Genomic DNA, 12,565 nt, shown 5'->3' with positions numbered 1-12,565 from the left:
CAGCCTATCTGGACCTTGCAAAGGCATTTGACACAATACCCCACTCGGGCATCATAGATAAGCTATCCAGCTTAAATATAAACCCCTATGTCACAAGATGGGTCGCAAACTGGCTCAAAGACAGAACCCACAGAGTGAGAGTTGCTGGAGCCATGTCAGACTCAAAACCGGTCACAAGTGGCGTCCCACAGGGTTCTGTCCTGGGACCACTCTTGTTCGGTATATACTTTTCCGAGGTACAGGCAAGCGTGGGAGGACTATGGCTCACCAAGTTCAGAGCGACTGCAAACTGGGCGCCATAATCAACTCTCCAGCTGACACAAACATCCTTCAAAAAGGTCTCACAGAGACAGATAACTGGTGCCAGCGCCATGGTTTAAAGCTAAATGCCAAAAATGTATAGTCATACCCTTTGGCAAAAACAATGTGCCCACAAATTACCACATAGGCGGAAACCCATTAAGTACAGAGAAAGTTATTAGAGACCTGGGGACCCAAGTTGATAGCAATCTCTCCTTTGAAAACCACATTGCCAAAGTGGTTAGAAAGACCTTCTACATAGCCCACCTCATCACGAAGGGTTTCACATCTAGATCAAGAGAGGTAATCGTGCCCTTTATTCATCCCTCATCAGGCCCATCATAGAATACAATGCCCCTTTTGGGATGTACCTTACCCGACACCTGCAGCAATTAGAAAGACCCCAAAAGTATCTCACCAAGAGGATCAAGGGTCTCAAACAGATGCCATATACTGCTCGGTTAAAAAAACTCCAGCTCTACTCAGTTGCATACCGCCTACTTGAGGCGATCTATGCCTGACATACAAAGCTATGTCAAATCCAGAATTAATGGACATGCTCCACCTCAGTAAATCTAGATCCCTTAGAGCCACACGCTCGAGGGACTTGAACCTCAGCACAGAAATAAATAGAACTTGCTGGAGGGACAGGTTCATAACCCAGAGGCTCCCATCGCTCTGGAATAGAATTCCAGTTCATGTGAGGCTGAGCACCTCACTGAATCTCTTCAAGAAGAATCTCGACAAGTGGATGGGGGATCGTAGGTTTGTTCCAGGGATTACTCCTGTGTCACTATTAGACAGAGGCACAGTAAACTAAACCTTAAAAAAGGGCACAGTATACTCAAATCAAGGGGTGGCGTAAGCCATACAGAATCGGGCTAGGCTTATAATTGCCCCAGGGCAGATAGCCTAGTATGAACCTATGAACCTATGAACCTATCTATACATGTAATCAATTTCAAGTAGGCCCATCCCTCATTTGGAATGGGGAATATATAATCTTGGTATGCACTGATTTTTATAAATCATTTGGTGAGCATGAAGCTTCCTTCTTGTTTTCATGTCTAATCTATCCAACATATTTTGGGGCCAGTCAGCCACTCCAGAACTTTAGGACAGAAAGAGCAAATTGGTTTAAAGTTTGGATTTTGTTCCTAGATATCAACACTGTTTTCAGGATTAATTTAAGTCTTCTAAAGTATTCCTTACTAAGTTTTATTCACATTTGTTCATGTTTTATCTTTGATCCTTCATCAATTCCCAAATATTTATACACTCCCTCTTGCTGAAGTTCCTTTATATCACATTCTTGTCCCAAACTGATGTTTTTCTGGTGCTGCAGTTTTCCTGCTTTAAAGGTTACTTTTGTACATTTATCAAGACCAAATGACATTCTTATATTAACTGAAAAAGTTTTGACAATCTGCAGTTGTGCTTTCAGTTCCTCATCTGATGAGCTATACAGTTTTAAATCATTGACAAAGAGAAGATGAGAATTCTTTACACTTTGTTGTTTTGTAGGAGCCAAATTATAGCCATGGCCTAAGCTGTTAAATAAACAGCTTAATTGGTTAAAGGCAAGGCAGAATAGCAATGGTGACAGAGAGTCACCCTGGAATATCCCACTTTGAATTTTATCTCTGGGATAATAATTTGTTCTTTATCATGGCTTAATTGCAAAGTGGTCTGCCACTGTTTCATGGTCACTGTAATGTAGTTGATCAGTGTTCTTATACATTTTTAAGCACTCTTTTATCCATGAATGTGGGATACTATTAAATGGTTTTCTGTAGTCAGTCCATACCATACTTAAATTCTTCCCCCTTTTACAGTTCTCCACTATGACTTTATTTAACAACAAATGATCATTTGTTCCATATAACTTTATTTTATTGCCTTTTTGGTCTACTGCCGTAATTGAGTTTTCTTCTAAATGACTATAAACTCTGTCAGCATTAATTCCTGTGTACAGTGTATATGTCGTTGGAAGGTAACTTATTGGTCTATAATTTTTAGGGTAGCTTGCAGGTTCACTTTTAAGTAGGAGCATTGTTTTTTCTGTTGTTAGCCAGGTTAGTGTCTGTTTGGGGTGCGCATATAAATAGTTATTACTCATGGCTAAATCTTCGTGTAAAGATGTTAATACTTTTAACCAAAAGTTAAGTACTGCATCTGGGCCTGAGGTATAATATATATATATATATATATATATATATATATAGATATATATATATGTGTGTATATTTATATCTATATATATATATATATCTATATATATATATATATATATATATATATATATATATATATATAGTCTGTATGGCTGCTATTTTCCTTAAGGTTCTGCATCCAAAATACCACTCTCTCCTTTCCTTAATTTCCTCCTGCTTCATCAGATCCACTTTCCACTCTGAATTATAGCTTTCCGCTTGTGTTATATATATGAGAATTAACTGTGTAGCTCTAAAATATCTGGTCAAGTTTGGTAATCCTAAATCAACTTGTTCTATTGGAAGGATCAACTTTTGCAACTTGACCATTGCCCTGTTCCACTCCCAGATAAAATCCTTCAAATTGTTATTAATTACTTGTCCTCTGGTGGATACAAATATGCCTGACTTGTATATAAATCCAAAGGGGCTAAAAACATTTTCACTGCTTTTAACTTGCTAGCTATATCCATAAAATAGACCTTCCAGTTTCTCAGTTTTTGTATTATGTTTTGTTTAGTCTCTTCCCACATATTCTTAGCTGCAATAACAGAATCCTTTTTAACCCATACTCTTAAACTTCATTTTGTCATGTTTCCACAATTACGGTTATTGCTGAACTAATTCATGTGTGGGTACATAGTTTAAAGCTACAACCTTTGGTGTGAAGTTGTTCTATCTCACCTTCATTTTTACTGATGGGTTCGGAGCTGATCCCTTGCCTCTGAGTCAGCCAAATTGCAAAGCTTGAGGTCTCCAAACAACTTGAGGCCGAAACCCTATCCCATGATGCTCCTCTACTTCCCTCAGATCTAGTTTGCCGTTGCAACAGATCGAGCGTGTTCCTTCAGCTCAGGCCATTTTTTTTTTGAAAGTCAGCTAAGTAAAAGTTTCTTTTTGTTTTTTCTTCATACTCTCCTTTGAAGAATTTTGTCTCCTTAGCCGAAGTTAGGCTATTATTTCCTTTACCTTCCTTTACCTTCCATTTTGGTGTGAGTTTTAGTTAGTTAAATATTTTCCATTGTTGAAGTTAGGCCATGTGTTGTTTTGTGCCTGTTTAGGCATCTTTATACCCTATCCCCTCATAGCAAAGTTTAGGCCTTAGCTTATAGCCAAGTTAGGCTTTATTTTCTTTTTGATAGCAGATTGCTAAAATAGTGAAATAGCCTCTTTTCTCAGCCAGTCAGGCTTTGTCTCTAATTTCATAGCCAAAGTTAGGCTTTATTTTCTTTAGTGATAGTTTGTGTTCAGACTGTTCTTAAGGCCAAGTTTGGCTCTGATTATATTTTGTATAATGATTTTTCTGACTTGTGAATTATTACTATGTTTGAAAAGGTGAAGTCGGGCTTCAAAAAATGCCCCAAGTGTAGCCAGAAGATGTCTGTCAGAGACTGTCACACCATCTGTGTTTATTGTTAGGCAAAGTCCACCTTCAGGATGTTTGTGTGGTGTGCCATGAGTTTAGTACTAGGGTTCTGGCAGAAAGGAAAAGGAAGCTACTGGAAAGGGGCCTTATTAAGTCTGCCTTTCAGTCAGAATTAGACTCATCTCCTCAAAAGAAACCAAAACCTTCTTCTTCTACTTCTTCTGTCTCTTGTTCAGAGCCGAAAGGCCTTTCGACTCCAAAGGTATTGAAGAAGGTGTCTGACTCGGTTCCAGAGTTAGCAGAGACAATTATCCAGTCAGTGGGTAGGAGCTGGTCCCCAGTCTTGGAGCCAGTATCTCCAACCTTAAGGTCTCTGATTCTGGGCTCACCTGCTCCTTTCGTCGTTTCCTCTCGAGCTTCCAGACTATCAGATTCGGATATGGATCGTGTGGTGAGGAGATAGCTACAGAATCTGGCACTACCAAAAATTTTATCGGCTTTTACTCTGGCAGCTTCAGAGCCGATCAAGTCACCTACCCTGCTTGCTGTTCCTCCTCCGACTCAACTCGAGCCTTCAGAGCTAGAAAGAGCTGTTCAGTTGATTGTGGAACCGTTGGTGCCAACACCCATTTATGGCCTATCGGCACTGACTACCCTGATGTCCTTGGCCCCGGTTGCCGACTCTGGGAGCCGACACTCAACCGTTGGTTCTGGGGGGGGGGGTCAAACTGATGTCTCAGTTCTGACTCTCCCACTTGGGGCTTCAGCACGGGTGAGCTCGGCTCCCACCTTGGAATCGGGGCTGGTGGCATTGGTGCGGGATGAGTCTTCAGTGTCTTTGGATCCAGGGGCTTCCTCCCATCAGAGCCGTGGTGCCTTCGATGCCATGAGGAGGGTCTTGTCCCCCCCCGGACAGTCACAATTTCTGAACAGACTGCTTCTTCCCGTAAAGCACCGGAATCTTCTCATTCACCACAGATCCAGCGTAAGCGTGGAGACCTGGAGCCTCAGGAAGCCCCCTCTGGGGAACCCTGCTCTTCTGAGTCCTCCCCAGCAGCTCCCACTGAGGAGGTCCTGAGGAAGAGGACATGTAAGAGGAAACATCTGGATTCCCCTCAGGAATTTGTCACATCTAACACCGATTTGGAGGAATCAGAAGGGTCCCCGTCTGATGATATATCCTTCGTGGATGTCCTGGAGATCCTCACTGGCAGCCCATCAACCCTTCCAAGGATGAATTGGTGCTCCTGAAAACTTTTGGGTCTCGACCCTCCACCTCTTGGGTATCTCTGCCCTTCGATGAGTTGATAGATCTTTTATCTCGAAGGGCATGGGTGTCACCATATACCATGGAACCTGTCCCAAGAAGACCAAACAAATATATTTCTGCACTTCATGACAAGGCCTTTTTATCTAAACCTATTCCTGTTGATGCACCAACTATTCCTGTTGATGCCATGGTGGTTGCAGCAGCCACTAAGAAGGAGCTGTCAGAGACCTCTATGTCTGTCCATCCTCCTAATAGAGACTCTAGGATTATGGACAGATTTGGCAAGCACATGTTCAGTTCTACGACATTTGCTCTTCGTTTGTTGAACTATCTGACTAATTTTACCAGGCTTCAAAGTGATCTCCTGAAAGAGCTTGGAGATACTCTTCAGGGTGCAGTAGCTGATACAGTAGTTGATAAGGTGACATCTCAGCTTGCTACCCTTAATTCCATCGTCAACTCTTCCATGCATCTTATATCTTATGCAGCTGATGGGACGATTAGGGCCAGCGGGTACAGGAATTGCTCTTCGGAGACATTCCTGGATGTGCTTATGTTCTTTTGCGGAAGCTTTCAAGTCATAATTTGTGAATGCCCTGTTTGATGGCTCCTCACGTTTTGGACCTAAACTTAAAGAGACCCTCACAAGATGTGAACAAGATGGAAAGACTCTATCTGCTGTAGGAGTCCATTTTTCCACACCTACAAGACCTTATCCTAAAGGTCAGCGGAGTGGGAAAAATGTGGTTCCATAAAGCCCAAGGAGCCTTTTCGGACAGATGAGGTGAAACCCCCTCCAGGGGTAGAGGAGGGGCCAATAATGGAAGAAGCCTTCCATGTGGCAGAGGGGGTCCGCAGAACCAGGGTGACAGGGATCAGTTCCTTGGGAAATCCTATCAACGCTCCTGAAAGGAGGCCCTCATGTCCACCTCTGGAGGCAGCTGGGGGATGACTATCTTTGTACCTAGGTGCCTGGCTCAAAATCACAAAAGACAACTGGGTACAAAATATAATATCCAGAGGATATATTATCCCCTTTCACTCATGCCCAAAACCTTTAAGAAAGATTCCAGATATTCCACCCAGTCTGCGGGTCATAGCAACAATAGAGATTCAAAAGTTGCTAGAAAAAAAGAGTCATCCAATCAGTCCCAACAGACCAGAAAGGATCCAGAACTTACTCAAGATTCATTTTAGTACCAAAGAAAACAGGGGACTGGAGACCGATTCTAGATCTCAGCAGACTCAACAGATCTGTAGAAAAGACAAAGTTCCAGATGGTCACGCTTCAGTCAATACTCCCGTTCTTGGGGAAAGACAATTGGATGTGCTCAATAGATCTCCAAGATAAGTACTACCACATAAAGATGGTCAGGCCATCCAGGGATCATCTGCGCTTTTGGCTGGGGGACAGTCATTATCAGTTTCGAGCCCTACCCTTTGGTCTCACTACAGCCCCCAGAGTATTTACCAAATGTATAGCAGTGGTAATGGCTCACTTGAGGCATCAAGGAATCTGGGTGTTTTCATATTTAGTCGACTGGCTCCTTGCCACACCCATCAGGCATCACCTTATACAGGCAAGGGACATTACTTTAGACCTCTGCTCTCAACTGGGGATAACTATAAATTCAGTAAAATCTGCCTTATTGCCGTCGCAGCATACCGTCTTTATAGGACCAGACTTAGACACTGTCAACATGTCTCTAAAACTTCCTCTGGAAAGAATACTGGCCCTGTGACAACAGATCATGGACATTCTCCCAAAGCATAGAGCACTGGCATCACAGATTCTCAGGTTACTGGGCACCATGGCAGCAGCTATTATAGCAATACCTCTAGCGAGGTCGCACATGCGCATTCTTCAATGGCTAGTATTCACACAGTGAACCTTTCAAGAATTACCTATGGATCACCTGGTTCGGATAACCAACTCATGCAAGAAGGATCTTCGATGGTGGCTGACGTCCAAATCGGTAACCGTAGGACATCCCTTTATTCTCCCGACTCCAGTTGCAACTGTGACCACGGACGCCACCCTGATAGGGTGGGGGGGGCATTATCAGGGATGGACAGCCCAAGGCATATGGCAAGAACATTAGGCTCATTTGCATATCAACAACCTAGAGATGAGAGCGGTACTCTTAGAGTTGCAGTCCTTTCAAGACTCTCTTCCTTTGGGGACCGTTGCAATCCAGTCAGACAACATATCAGTAGTCTGGTATATAAACAAACAAGGAGGGACCAGATCTTATCCACTATGTCAAGAGGCCCTGAGAGTACAGCATTGGGCAGAGTCCACCCAGCGCTTTCTGATAGCAATGCACATCCCGGGGAAATCCAACGTGATAGCGGACAAACTAAGCAGACCCATTCTGTTGCCACATGAGTGGTCTCTCAAGAATGAAGTGGCGGAAATAATCTTTCACAGATGGGGCCAGCCTTGCTGTGATCTCTTTGCAACTCCCACAAATACCAAATGCAGCAACTACGTTGCCCTAATCCCCCCAGTGGGGGAGTCCCCGAGGGATGCACTCGTACACGATTGACCCCCGGGTCTTCTTAATGCTTTTCCACATTTCCCCCTAATTCCCAAAGCTGTGCAGAAAGCCAGTGCCCTGGGAAGGACAGTTATCTTAATAGCACCCTTTTGGCCTAGTCAGATATTGTTCCCCTTCCTGAAGCCTCATCTTCTGGAAGAACCCTGGATCCTGGACCCAGAGCCGGATCTTCTGACCCACTCGTCAGGAGCTCTTCACCCTTCTCTACAGGCTATCAAACTGACAGCGTGGCTGCTCCAATTCCAAAAATAACCAGGTTCCAAAATTTGTCAGCAGAAGCTCAACATATACTACTGCTTTCCCATAAATCCTTGACTAGGAAGATTTATCTTAGTAAATGGAGGAGATTTTCTATCTGGGCCCAACAAAACAATGTTGACCCATTCCTTGCTTCGATATCGGATATATTGGAATTTTTGACCAAGCTATTTAATGAAGGGGCCGCAGCAGCAACTATTCAAGTTCAACTGGCTGGTATTTCGAATTTTCATGTTGGTGAACATGTCATGTCTCATACTATGGCGAAGGCCTTTCTAAAAGGTGCTATGCTTTTGAGGCCCCCTATTAGAGCCCCTACTACTCCATGGAATCTAAATCTTGTTCTGTCAAAGATTATCCTTCCTCCATTTGAACCAGCATCTTCCTGTGGTTTGAAATTTCTCTCTCTCCTGGAAAACTATTTTCTTAGTGGCTATCACTTTTGCGCGCAGAGTTTCAAAATTACAGGCCCTGTCAGTAAGGCATGCATATTTGATATTCCACAAGGATAGAGTGCCACTCAGAACAAACCCCTCCTTCCTACCAAAGGTGTGCTCGGAATCCAACCTTAATCAAACCATAGAATTGCCAGTTTTCTTTCCTAATCATACTAATCGATTGGAGTTTATGCTTCACAAACGTGATGTTCACAGACAGCTCCATTTCTATTTAGACAGAACAAAAGACCACAGACAATCTGACAATCTATTTGTGTCTTTTTCAGATTCCAGGAAAGATGCCGCAGTTTCCAAACCTACCTTATCTAAGTAGCTTTCGGACTGCATTTCCTTTGTTTATTGTTCTGCACATATTCCCTTGGAAAAAAAAGTTAGAGCTCATTCAACTAGTGCTGTCTCTACTTCTGCAGCTTTTTCGGCCAGGCTACCAATAGATTCTGTTTGTGTGGCAGCTACATGGTCTAAGCCACATACTTTTATTACTCATTACAAAGTGGACAAGACCTCTAGGGACAGGACTTCCTTTGGTTCTGCTGTCCTTAGGCAGGTACTCCCATGAGCCACCCAAGATTATGGTGCTGGGGCCGCTACCCATCAGTAAGAATGAAGGCATGATAGAACAACTTCACATAAAGATGTTATGTACTTACCATAACGTTCCATGTGAGTTGTTCCTCTCACCTTCATTCTTACAACCCACCCTCCTACCCCCAACCTGTGTCTGGAAGTTCGAAAGTTGACTCTTCTGTCTGTTTTTTCTGAGGAGTTTTTCCTTTCACCAGTAAATGGAATTATGGATATGGTGTTGTTACTCTGTTACTATATTACTAGATGGCAGCAAACAAGATGTGAGAGAAGTAGAGGAGCATCATGGGATAGGGTTTCGGCCTTGAGCTGTTTAGAGAACTCGAGCTTTGTAATTTGGCCGACTCAGAGCCAAAGGATCAGCTCCGAACCCATCAGTAAGAATGAAGGCGAGAGGAACAACTGACATGGAACGTTATGGTAAGTACATAACTTATTTTTTTGTCTTCATCAATTTAAATCCTGAAAAGAAATGAAACTGTCTCAGAATGTTCTACAACACTGAAATGTCCTTTTCTGGTTATTTCAGTTACAAAATAATACTGTCTGCAAATAAAGCCAGCTTTTCTTGAATACCATACCAGTTAGATCCTTGAATTACTGAGTACCTTATTTTCTTTACCATTGGCTCTAAATGTAATGCAAATAACAAAAGAGAAAGAGGACACCAATGCCGGATTACTCTGTTCAGACACAACTGATCAGAAAGGAACCTTCCTACTTTAATTTTTGCCTCTGATCCTTAATATATCCTTCTATTAACTGTATTATTGTATCAGGAAATGCAAATGCTTCCATCAGCCTACTCATAAAATTCTACTCTCACAAACTACAGTGGTATTTTCTTACATTCTGCTTCCCTTGTTCAATTATGTTGTCAAATGTTTGCCTTCCCTCTACAAGATCACATTGATTCATATCTAGCAATTTTGGCAACGCCTTTCCCATTTTTTTAGCTATTATAGACATAAGCACTTTATAATCATGGTTTGAAATTGAAATGGGTCTGTATGAGGCTGGGTGCCATCTTTTAGTATTACAGCCACAAGTTACAACAACTTTCTTTCAAGATGTTGGTGCCTCCTCTCTTATTAAAATACTGTTAAACAAAACCTTCCAGATCTTTGTCACTTTCTTCCCTCCTAACTATCTGTTCCTGGAGACTTTCCTGCAAACTGATAATACGTCACCATTTTTATCTCATCTCCTTCTTTCTTAACTGTTAATTGTTGAGCCTCATCTATCTTATAACCATGATATACCTAAGCCTTCCAAATATTTCAGTTTGTGCTTTTTCTAGATTTCTATATTCCTATGCTTTATACAGATTTTCAGAAAATTTCTGAAATATCTGTAATACCCACAAAGGATTTTTGGTTATTTTTCTGGTTATAGGCTGCCTACATTGGGCAACAACCCTTTATACATTCTGTAGCCTAAGTTGCCGTACTAAAATTTTCCTTTTTTTTTTGATCTGGAGTTGATATTAAAATCAGCCAGCAATCTTTCTAAACACATGCATATTATCCAGACACTCCCTTCTTTTCTCATTAGTACTCTGCAATTGCACCTCTTCTTGTTCTGTAAGATCCCAGTTATTCTGCAATGCTGTAACCTTTGTCAGCCCCTCTAAATAATTCTTGTTTTCTTAACCATATATGTTTTTCTTTTTCTTCCTACCCTATTTTTAAACTCCATTTTCATTTTATCCCACTCACTATCTATAACCTCTGAAGAAATTTATTATTTCCCTAATAACTCTAATAGTTTCCTCTATCCATTTCTTAAATTCCTTTCTTTTTAACAGGTAGGTGTGGAAGCATGCCAGTGTCTCCTGTACTTCATTACCCTGCATTTTTTTTCCTAGCTGTTATTGCCATATGACCTGAAATAGTTATTGGATATGTGTCATATCTTTCAATTAAAGGCACATTTTCCTGTGAAATATAATTTGTGTAGCCTAGCCCATGTATTGTTTGGAGCACTCACATGATGTCCCCTTTCAGTTAACTGATCTTACTGTTTAAAAACAAGTCCAGTTACTTATTTGTTCATTCACAAAATGAATAGTCTGTTCCTTCCAGTTTCTCTGGTACAACTGAAAGTCTGGTTTCCTCTGCATGGTCTGTCCTCTAACCCTACCATATTTTGAAACAGCTCTTCTTGAGCAGTCTTGTACTCAGTAAGCCATTTCCTCATTTCGACCTCTGATTTTTGCAGTTTTATCAGCTCATCTTAATAGCTGTTTAAAGCCATTTTCCAACCTTTTGTTAATTACAGGAAGCCATCTCTGGAATTAAAGCTGGAGCTTGAACTTCTTTTTTTCTCTTTTCCAGTTGATTTTCTTTCAGGCTCTCTACGTTTCTTCTTTGCTGGCATCCAGGCAGTATGCTTATTGCTTACTAGCCAGTAACTGAATCTTTCAGACAAGACTCTTCTTTATTAAATTATCACTTATAACATAGGCAATCATACATTTATATAAATGAAAACAAACCATATTGACATAATTTTAGTTGCAGACATTATACATCACTTATAATCTACCCAGTCATTATCAGTCAGACATTACATAGCTCATTCAAATCCTGCCTTCTTTTAAACCTCATTCCTTCACTGTATTTTTATTGTTCCATAATTCCCATTTTTTCTGTTTAATTTGTTCTTACCCTTTTCTAAAGATCCAAATTTCAGTTGTTTTATCTCTGTTACTATATTCACTACTACTAGTACAGTTGGTTTAGACTTTGATTTCTATTTTCTAGTAGTTGCTATTTTTGGCAGACACCATAATTAGACTCAGCAAGACCTTACTATGTGTAGGGAATTCGGATTCTGTATCATAACTCAGAAAAATCATTTTCATAAATACACTAATTTGCTCACCCAGTATCTCTGATAGAGTAGTCTGCAGGGAATCTTTAAAATCTGCCAGCTCATTACACTCCCAGAAAATATGCTCCCAATTACCTCTTTCTTCCCATCACACCTCCAACATTTGCTGTCTACCTGAGGAAAAAATCCTCTGGAGTCAACTTAGGTTATAAAAATACCTATGTAAAATGTTTTCAAGCAAAATTCCTAAAGCTTCTAGATTTTGTTGCATGTTTATGAGACATAGATATACCCCCTTTGTTTCTTTGTGAATTGCTTATCCAGTCTCTCTTCCCCATCCTTTCTTACCTCCTCTGATTGATTCTTGTAGTTATCGTGCAATATTTTATTTGCTCTACTAATTATTCCTTTAACAGCAGCTTCTATTCTAGAGTCTTCTAAAACTCTACCAGTGCTGGTCTTTTCTTTAGGACCCCCCCCCCATTTCTTTCTCTTTTCCTATATGCTAATCTTAATCCTTCATAGGGAAAGCAATCTCTAACTTGCAGTCCAAATAAATTCTTGGCTTCTTCCCATTCTATTACTGTTCCTTCTCTAGTTATTTGCTCCCAATACCTTGGTTCCTTTACCAGTTTTCTCCAATAAATTTCAGCTTCTCTTGCCTATTGTCTGTATCCCTAATTGCAGTCATCTCTATTGGCAGAATCTCCTTTCTCCAT

The sequence above is a fragment of the Protopterus annectens genome, chromosome 6.part0, assembly GCF_019279795.1.
Source record: "Protopterus annectens isolate FY-2018-M chromosome 6.part0, PAN1.0, whole genome shotgun sequence".
NCBI lineage: Eukaryota > Metazoa > Chordata > Ceratodontiformes > Protopteridae > Protopterus > Protopterus annectens.
This window is presented reverse-complemented; position numbering follows the sequence as displayed.